The sequence below is a fragment of the Vulpes lagopus genome, chromosome 16, assembly GCF_018345385.1.
Source record: "Vulpes lagopus strain Blue_001 chromosome 16, ASM1834538v1, whole genome shotgun sequence".
NCBI lineage: Eukaryota > Metazoa > Chordata > Mammalia > Carnivora > Canidae > Vulpes > Vulpes lagopus.
This window is the reverse complement of record NC_054839.1, coordinates 50,401,857-50,411,201: the sequence shown is the minus strand read 5'-3', so window position 1 is coordinate 50,411,201 and position 9,345 is coordinate 50,401,857. Positions and strand designations below refer to the sequence as shown.

Here is a 9,345-nt window from a genome sequence, read left to right as displayed (position 1 = left end):
TTTTTCATGAAGAATAGAGTACTATGCTACAATTTGCAATGTTTCATAAAATTCTTACTAAATTTTATATAGTAGGGCAACCCTGTCGAGACCCCTCTCACATCCGAGAGCTTTCCCTGTATCTTTACTTAATAAACTTCTATTCTTTTACTCACAAAATAAGTTTTATATAGTAATGTTATAAAATATATATTTATATTTATATTTATATTTTTATATAAGATTCTACATATCTACTATATACATGTATATTTTTCATGGACTATTGGAAATATACATAAGATTTGAACTAATTAGGTTTCATAATCAATACTTTGTCATCCATGCAATTTTTAAAAACTAGGCTACTTGGGAAATACATCAAATGTGTCATATTCTTACATTACCACAATTACATTAAAGTAAAGCCAGAAATCATTTGCCAAAATCTGGGTACTGGTTATTTGAATCCTTGTTTTTTATCTCCTTTATCAGCACGTAGTTCTATAGATTGTTTATACATTTGTCTAAACAAAATGAAAATTTTGGGTGTCATTTACATTTCTCTTTATCCTTAATTGCATTATATAGTTTCTAACCTCAAATTACAGTTACAATTAACTGAAACTGTAATACATGTGAAGTGAGAAGCTGAAACTAGAGATTTAAATTAACTAGAAAATAAATAATGTTTTTAAAAATTAGTATTTTTACAATAAATATGATACCTATAAGGCTTTAGTAGGAGAAACTTAAATTGTGGTTTTATGGTTGAAATAACTGAAATTCTAGTGAATGGAAAAAAAATGTAAGGCTATCATGAGAAAAAAATTGCTATTTGAAAATCAATAAGAATTCTCTTTGCAGATAAATGATCAGATATAAGCTGGACTAAAAGTCATATTCAGACCAGAAAGCCTACTTAATACTTATTGCTATGTGAGCAGTGCCACCAATTTGCATCACTTCCATGTCATTTTCAGATACCCGATATTAGTCTACTCTTTTGAATCTAAAGATTCAATGTAAAGACAAAATTTGACTTCTAGACATGAAACGTCTGTAAATAAATTTTATTTTATTTTTTGTATATTTTTTATTGGAGTTCGATTTGAGCACCCAGTGCTCATCCCGTCAAGTGCCCCGCTCAGTGCCTGTCATCCAGTCACCCTATCCCCCTCGCCCAACTCCCCTTCCACTACCCCTTGTTCATTTCCCAGAGTTAGGAGTCTCTCATGGTTTGTCTCCCTCTCTAATTTTTCTCACTCATTTTCTCTCCTTTCCCCTATAATCCCTTTCACTATTTTTTATATTCCCCATATGAGTGAAACCATATGATTGTCCTTCTCCAATTGACTTACTTCACTTAGCATGAGAGGGCCAGAGGGCCAGAAAGCAGTGTAAATAAATTTTAAAATGCCCTCATGTCTATTTCCCTTGTGATCATTCTGCTCTTGTGTACAAGATCATATACATCCTGCTTTTTACTTTTGACTCTGGAAAGGAGCTCATGAGGATGATGTTGTGCAGTAGCTCATCACTCACAGCACGCCTGGTGAAAGCTGATTGCACAGTATCATTTCCTCCACATATGGCGAAGGGGATACCTCACTTGTCAGAGGCTATTGAAAGTCGTCAGCTTTCATCAGTGGATCCTGACAACATGGAAGGAATGATTCACCTGAAGGAAGCAGAGGGCATAGCATTTCAAAAGTGATCTCTAAAGACTGATTATTTCTTGTCCTTGACACCCTGCCAAGGGCTAGATACATCGAACATTTGGGATGTAATGGAGCCTACAAATCACTAGTTGCCTAGAGTCTCCCTGGGCCTACAAGAGGATAGCATGCTTGACTTTAGTTCAGTTTTTATTACATGTTGTAAACTTTTGACTGCTCTGATATGCCTTGTCATTGATGTGTCAGGATTGGATTGTGACAGGGTGTCTGACCTGATTGAAATCAAGAATGCTCTATTGGATCTTGTAGAAAATAATGGGAAATCTTCTGTTGTGGGACCTGGGGCAGTGGAATACATTTCATAATCATCTCATTGAAAAAACACAGAGACTTATTTTAAGAGCATTTTAGTAGGAGTGAAGGGAAGGGGCTTTTCTTGACCTGCAAAAATTATAATTGAGTCATACATTACAAGAATTCAAAAACTATAAAGTTACAAGTTATATACATTTTCCTTTACAAAAGGGCTAACTTTGATGGTGGAAATTTGTCCATCCAGTACCTGCTGTTAAGTGGTGTTTTGTTGTGATTGTTTTACTGCAGTTGATGTAAATGATTTCTTTAGTACACTAGAGAAAGCCAACAGACTTTTATTAAATGAAAGATAAACTCTGCTTTTGTTATTCCAGTATTCAAAGTGCTCACTTGATAATATTTCAGTCCTTTATGACTGCTTCATGAAATGCAGTTTCGAACAATACGATCTCACTCCATAAGAATGCTATCACTGATAACTGGTTTACCCCACGGAGAAGGGATTGTGGATCAAACTGTTTTTTTTTTTTTTTTCTTCTCCAAAGATATTTCCTACTCAGAAACAGCTAGTAAACAAGACGATAAGGGCATTATTTTAGCCACAGTAAATCTTAATCAAAGTACCGGAGTACTGGTGGGAAGGAATAGCTGCAAAGCATGCTTCAGGTTGATTCTCTAATTTTTCAGTAGGAGAGCGCCCACTTGTAGATTAAAAGATGTAGTCCATCACCGCCTGGCAAAGTTGATATTTTGAAGAAGTTAAGTAAACTCTCACATTCCTCCCTTGAGTTTAGAGATATTGCCAAAGCAAATAAACACAGCTTCTATGCCAGTATTTGAACCAAATGATCATATTCTAAAAAACTTCTTTGCAAAGAGTCCTTTAAATATAGGCAGAAAAAGTGTGGGTTTTTAAAAATTGCCGTTATCTTCAAAACTCATTCCTTTCCTTCCTCATGCTTCTCTGTCTGGCATGTGTATGGTATCAAAGTTAAAAACAACAACAACAAAAAAAAAAAAAAAAAAAAAAAAAAAAAAACAGAGCCTGAAAGTAGTTAAAGCAGTAAAAACAGATTTGATTCAGGGACTGTTATAATAAGGGAAAGAGACCTCAGTATAGAACTGGGCTCAATTCTGAATTTAAGGGCAAGAGATGATTTGTAGGTGGGTGCGTGTTTGTGGGGGGAGGTGGTTGGTGAATGGAAAACTACTGAGAAGAGGCATCAAAGGTTAGGGGCATTCTTGCTAATCTGACCTAGCAGGATTCTTAATGAGGACAGGCCTGAGTGAACAGATATAGCTTGGTAGGGGCTTTGTGTAGGGGGGGAGATGGTAGACATGAGGAACTTGATCAGATATTGAGAATGATCAGGTATTCAAGAGTGGAGCCTTCTTTCTAAACTGACTTAGTAGAATTCTTGCTGGAACTGGGCTATGCAGGCCTGGCAAGGATGGGGCTGAGACTGAGGCCTAATCAAGAAGAAAACTCAAAGCTGCTTGACTCAAGTTTGGTCAAGTAGATAGTGTTCATGAAGAGTAAAAGACTGTTCTTCATTGGCCATAAGTATATGGGGTATGTCAATTGTAATTTTTTTCTCTGCTACCTTTCTTGTCATAAAGTATCACCCTGAAGTTAACTGACATCTACCATAATTTTCTGAGACCTATAGGCATCTTCTGTGAAAGTCTAGTACCATTTTGGAGAAAGCTACATATTTATCTAAAGTATACATTGCATGGTTGAAGTATTTAAGAATTGACTACAGGTTTTTGGAGTAGTGGTTGAGAGGCAGGCTTTAGAGTCAAAATTTTCCATCTTAACTCCATTGTTTGCTAGCTGTATAAGCTTGGACAAGTTACTTCCTCATTTTCAATACCTCGGTCCCTTTAATATCAAACACAGATATCATATCATAAAAGAATGTTAGAGGATGACAGAAAATTAGGTATGTGCTATCTCACCATATAATTAATGCCAATATTCAAAACAAAGATGAGTAGATTTATTTAAATAATTCTGTTTAATTGGAAACGAAGGGAAACAAGGTTTTTAGAATTGAATAAAACTCTTTAAAATTCTGGACTCTAGAGCCTGTCATTGCAGAGTGCCCTCTCTGTCAATTGTGGTTTTAAATCTGTTACTTATACTTGTGCAGCTCCTCAACATGATAAATTATTCAAAAATATACAACATCTACACTTACTTTAGGTTTGGAGGAGATAAGGAAATAAGGCAGATGATTTTAAAAGAAAAAAATGCAAACTTAGTTCAGAAATAATGATTGGGACAATGATTATAAAATTACAGTGATTTATGAAAATGAAGAAAAAGACATACAGATGTAAAAGATCTATCAGCTTAGCTAGTAATCTACTTGTTTTTGCTAAACACAAATATAAGTGTGTATTTGGGTGTGTACATGTGTGTGTCTTGTAGAGACTTTTGATTCTCATTTTAATTTTCTCATGAAATTGAATTTTCTTGTTTCCCTCGGGAAGCAGTTTGCTACAGTCTTGAATATTTCATTCAGAGATGTTCATCCATCTCATTCAAAAAAGTTCACCTATATTCGACTTCACTTTCCTTATTTTCAAATTTGATTTGGCCCATCTTTTTCTATTATAATCTACTGCCATGCCCTAAAATGCATTCTTCTGAATTGGTAACCAGGACTTACACTACTGCAGTATTACCTAATTAGAAGATGATGATTAGAAGATGATTAGAAGATGTTAATTTAACACACATTTATAGTCAGTGACCCATGCTGCTTTATTTTTTTTTAGTTTGATCAAAAGATGCTAAAAATCCTCTGTCATTTTTCTTTTTCATGTTTACAAAAGTTCTTATTCAATCTTAGAGTGTTTGTTGTGTGAGCAATACCCAGAGGATCTTTAGCATTCTTTAACACCGAATCACATGCTAGGCACTGCTAAAATAATCCTTAACATTTAGTATAAACAAATGAATTTAAATTAAAAAATATATATATCAGCACCTGTTCTGTGTAAGGCAGAGTATTGCATCTTCAGCACTTACTGCTGTTCCACATATTAGAAACTGACTGCAACTCTTATTAAGAACACCAAACATGGTAGACATTGTCATGGGGATGCAGAGCAGATTCCAATGCAATGACCGATGGAGACTTTCATGGGGCTGTCCCTTGGATTTCCAACAACACAGATGTCACCCACTTATAGGTGAAATGGAAATAAGATGGCTCTGCCGGCTTAGAGAAAGAACCCTTTTGGGGTTGTTTAGGGATGATCTTTTTCCAGTGTAACATGATCCCATCAGTGAGTAACTCCATAGCAAATGGGCATTAAAAAAACTGTGTATTGACCTTGCCAATTATCTTGTTGTTTGTTACATTAATATTCTCAAAGTTTGGTGGAGACAGGGAGATTGGCACCAAGAAAAAGATGGAATTCACTCAGAACACGTATTAGTTTTGCTGAAAATTCACTTTATTTCCTAATTTTATTGAAGAACAAATTGGGAACCAAAAGTGAAGTGATTTATGCAAGGTCATACACAATGAAGTCTAAATCAGTCCCTCATTACATCACAAACTCAAAGTACATCTTTTTATTTCATTCTGTCTTTTGGTAAAATGTCTTCACATCACATTGAGATAACATGGAAATCTTTATCTTCAGCTTTGATAGCTTCCATAGCTGTAAATTAGAATAATCTTCTAAGGGAAGAGATATTTATTTCTTCATAAAAACATTTTTAATGCATCACAGAATTTGTGTTTTATTTTTCATTCTTTTAATTTACCATTTCCCTTGCCAGCTGTGCTCCCAATCCTCCTATCAGCTTTGGTGATGTCCATATTTCTTCCCATCCTTTCGGAGTCATCCTTTAACTTCTCTCCTTCACCTTGACTTCTAATGAATGAATGAATAGCAGCATTAACATTTGTTTGTTTCCTATAGTATACTGTATGCTCTTTGAGGGAAATAAGGTCAGTCTTATTTATCTTTGAATAAATAAATTTAGGGTTTGCTAAACTTTTTTACACATGATAAAGAAAGCGCTAATGGGTATGAAGCAATGGATGAAACTAGAATCATTTATTTATTTATTTTTAATGCATTTATATACTACTTTCCAAACAAAAAAATCCAATATGCAATACGTAAGATAATCAAACCCTGCCTTAGTTCAAACCTTCCTCAGGTCTCTTGTGGTTTTCCTCTGGGCTATGTAAATAGTTTCTTTTCTTTTTTTTTTTTTAAGATTTTATTTATTTATTAGAGACACACACACACACACACACACACAGAGAGAGAGAGGCAGAGAGAGAATCAGGCTCCACGCAGGGCGGCTGACGTGGGACTTGATCTCAGGTCTCCAGGATCACACCCTGGGTTGAAATTAGCGCTAACCTGCTGAGCCACCGGGGCTGCCCTATGTAATAGTTTTTTAACTGGTTTTTCTTCTCCTTAGTTGTGCCTCCTACCACATTGTTCTTATGTAGATATTTGCACTTCTGAATAATTATTATCTGGATACCATTTAATTGATTTATAACCCAATTTCTTCTTCATTTCAATAAACTCATTGGTATTTCCACAATACCAATACCAATTGGTCTTCATATCAGGTCTTACGGAAAAATAATGCTCCTTATATTCATTCAACCAAGCATGTGCCAGCCTCAAAGAGTTATATATCCTAGTGTCCTAACCTTTAGAAGATGCATATGGTTGCATTTTTTAGAAAACATGTGCTACTGTTGAGCAAGGAACAATGAGGAGCTTACCACCACACATTCAGATCCTAAGTGATATTTCTTACTCTTCTCATCCCCATATTTACATGCTCCTGTCATACTGCCCAATATTTGAAATCGTGTCTATTCATGGCAAACAATCCTCCAGTCATAGTGGGAGACTTTACTGGTACATTATTTCCATCTGGTCCTCGTAGCTCAGAAAGAGGAATCACATCCCATCTGAAGTGGAGCCCCAGCTGAACCCTCCCTGTACCAGACAGGACAACAAGCTGTAGACAAGCATATCTGCACTGATAATATCAGTTGGTGGGCAAGCCATGGTCTGCCAGGACTCCTAGATGACAGCCAGCAAGGGTTGCAATTATAGCACATTCATTTCACAGTAGCTATCTAACAAGACCAGAACTTTTCCTATAGCATGGGTTGCTCCAATCATTCTTCCTTGAATCAATCCCTCACACTTTGTATTTCTTACTACTTTAACATTTCCAACAAGGTATTTGGGGACATATTTATCCAGCCCTCCTTTCAAATCATCAAAGTCACTATCATTATTCATGGAGGCGATTTCATGAAGATGACATGCTGGTATGCTATCTATGACTGTGCACTGTCTTGCACAGTCTACTTGACCAGATAGACTTTTCTTTACATACTGCATTCCTTAAGTCTGGCAAACCTTCATGGTAGGCCAAGCAGTTAGATATTAAAGTATGTATCTGAGAACCTAAGTCTCTCAATTTGTGATAACTTTCATTAAAAATTATATCCAACTTAGTTTTTTTTTAATCTTTTAAATTTTTATTTATTTATTTAAGAGACAGAGAGAGAGGGAGAGCACATGCAAGTATGAGCATGATGGGGGAGAGGCAGAAGAAGAGGGAGAAGCAGGCTCCCCACTGAGCAGGGAGCCCGATGTGGGGCTCAATCTCAGGACCCTGAGATCATGACCTAAGCTGAAGGCAGATGCACAACTGACTGAGCCACCCAGGCACCCCATAAATTATATCCAATTTAGAAGAGAATTTAACATTTTTACTGTATCTTCAACATGATTATCATATCAGTTTTGTCTGCTTTGAACTATGACTCTAACACTGGACTTGGCGCTTGCATGAAACAGGGATAGAATATTTTAGGGAATTATCCAGAGGGCCCAGACCCCTTTATAGGCACATTCTTAAGGAACTGAATCATTTGACTGAAGTTGAAATAAACAAAAAGCAAAACCATCCAGGTCACAGATGTAAAAAGGCACCTGAACAGAAATATTGAACAGTTACACTTAGTGTTGTATATCTAGCACAGCTGAAAGGACTTTTTCAATTTCTTGGAGCAGAAGCTGCTGAAGCCAGAAACAAGGGCTGAAGGCTGATTGTGGACCAATGTGAGAGTGAGAATCTCCCAGATGCATTTGGGGGGTGGCAGTGGGGATACTTCTGTGGGATTTACCTCTAGGTAGCCCATGTGGTCCTCATGTTGAAGACCCCAAAAGGATACAGTATGACTCTGAAAACCAGCAGCCCAGGATTAGGCCTTCAGAGACTCTGGCCGTGGCACCCTACCTCTCCACCTTAGCCCAGGTCAGATGGAGGAACCAGGTGAGAGCGGCCCTGGGAAGGTGAGCAGTCCAATTTCCTACAGGCATAGGACACATTGGCAGCCACCAGGACCTGGGGTCTTGCACCCCCATTATTTCTTCTCCCTTTCTCTCTCTGTCTCTCAAAGAAATTAGCCAGGCTTTTAAAATTAAATAAGAATTTTGGGGTACCTGGATGGCTCAGTTGGTTAGATGTCAGACTCTTGATTTCAGCTTAAATCATGATCTCAAGCTTCTGCAATTGAGTCCTGTGTGGGGCTATGCATTCAGCTCTGCACTCAGCAGGGAGTCAGCTTGAGATTCTCTCTCTCCCTCTCCCTCTCCCTCTGCCCTGCCCTCCCACTTGCATGCCCATGTGTACTCTCTCTCTCAATATATAAATTATTAATTAATTTAGTTTAATTAAACATGAGTTTAAGAGCAGGTCTTGGGAAATAGCAAAGAAGAAGTTTGAACAGTTCCATGTCTCTCCATTCCAGTTTGAAGTGAATGGAGGATTATTTGAAAAAAAAAAAAAAAAAAAAAAGATCCAAGTCCTAAGTGAAAGCAAGACAGAAAAGGAGAAGAATAAAGAAAAATAACAGTGCTCCATTGGTAACTCGCTATTTTTTTTTTTTTTTTTTTTTAGAACCTGAAAGTCTCCCTTTTGGATTATTTTTTATAGTTTGGTTTCTGTCTTCTAACATGAAACTGGTATTTACCTTGAGGCCAAACAGCTCCTTTGATGACCATGACTGCATGAATATATCTTTTCTTATGCAGAAGTAAAGCATTGTGTTTAAGCATGTGGCATACTGATTAGCAGATAGAAGGTGCTAAATAAACAATTTCTTGACTTAAATTGAACAGTAAGCTTTTGGTTTATTTTGAGACGCCTTTGGGATTTTATTTGTGTTGGCTATATAAAGTAATTGAAAAATGTAAAAAAAAATATGATCTACCTCAGAGTTGCTGGAAGGATAAAGAAGCTAATATTTGCAATGATCATCTTTGGCATGCAGTAAGATCTCAAAGTGTTGATTAC

The 9,345-nt window shown here is 36.6% G+C and overlaps 1 pseudogene; it reads right to left on the bottom strand.

Moving 5' to 3' along the window:
* Nucleotides 1-6,455: 6,455 nt before the first annotated feature.
* On the bottom strand, nt 6,456-9,053 carry LOC121476915 (annotated as a pseudogene).
* Nucleotides 9,054-9,345: the final 292 nt, after the last annotated feature.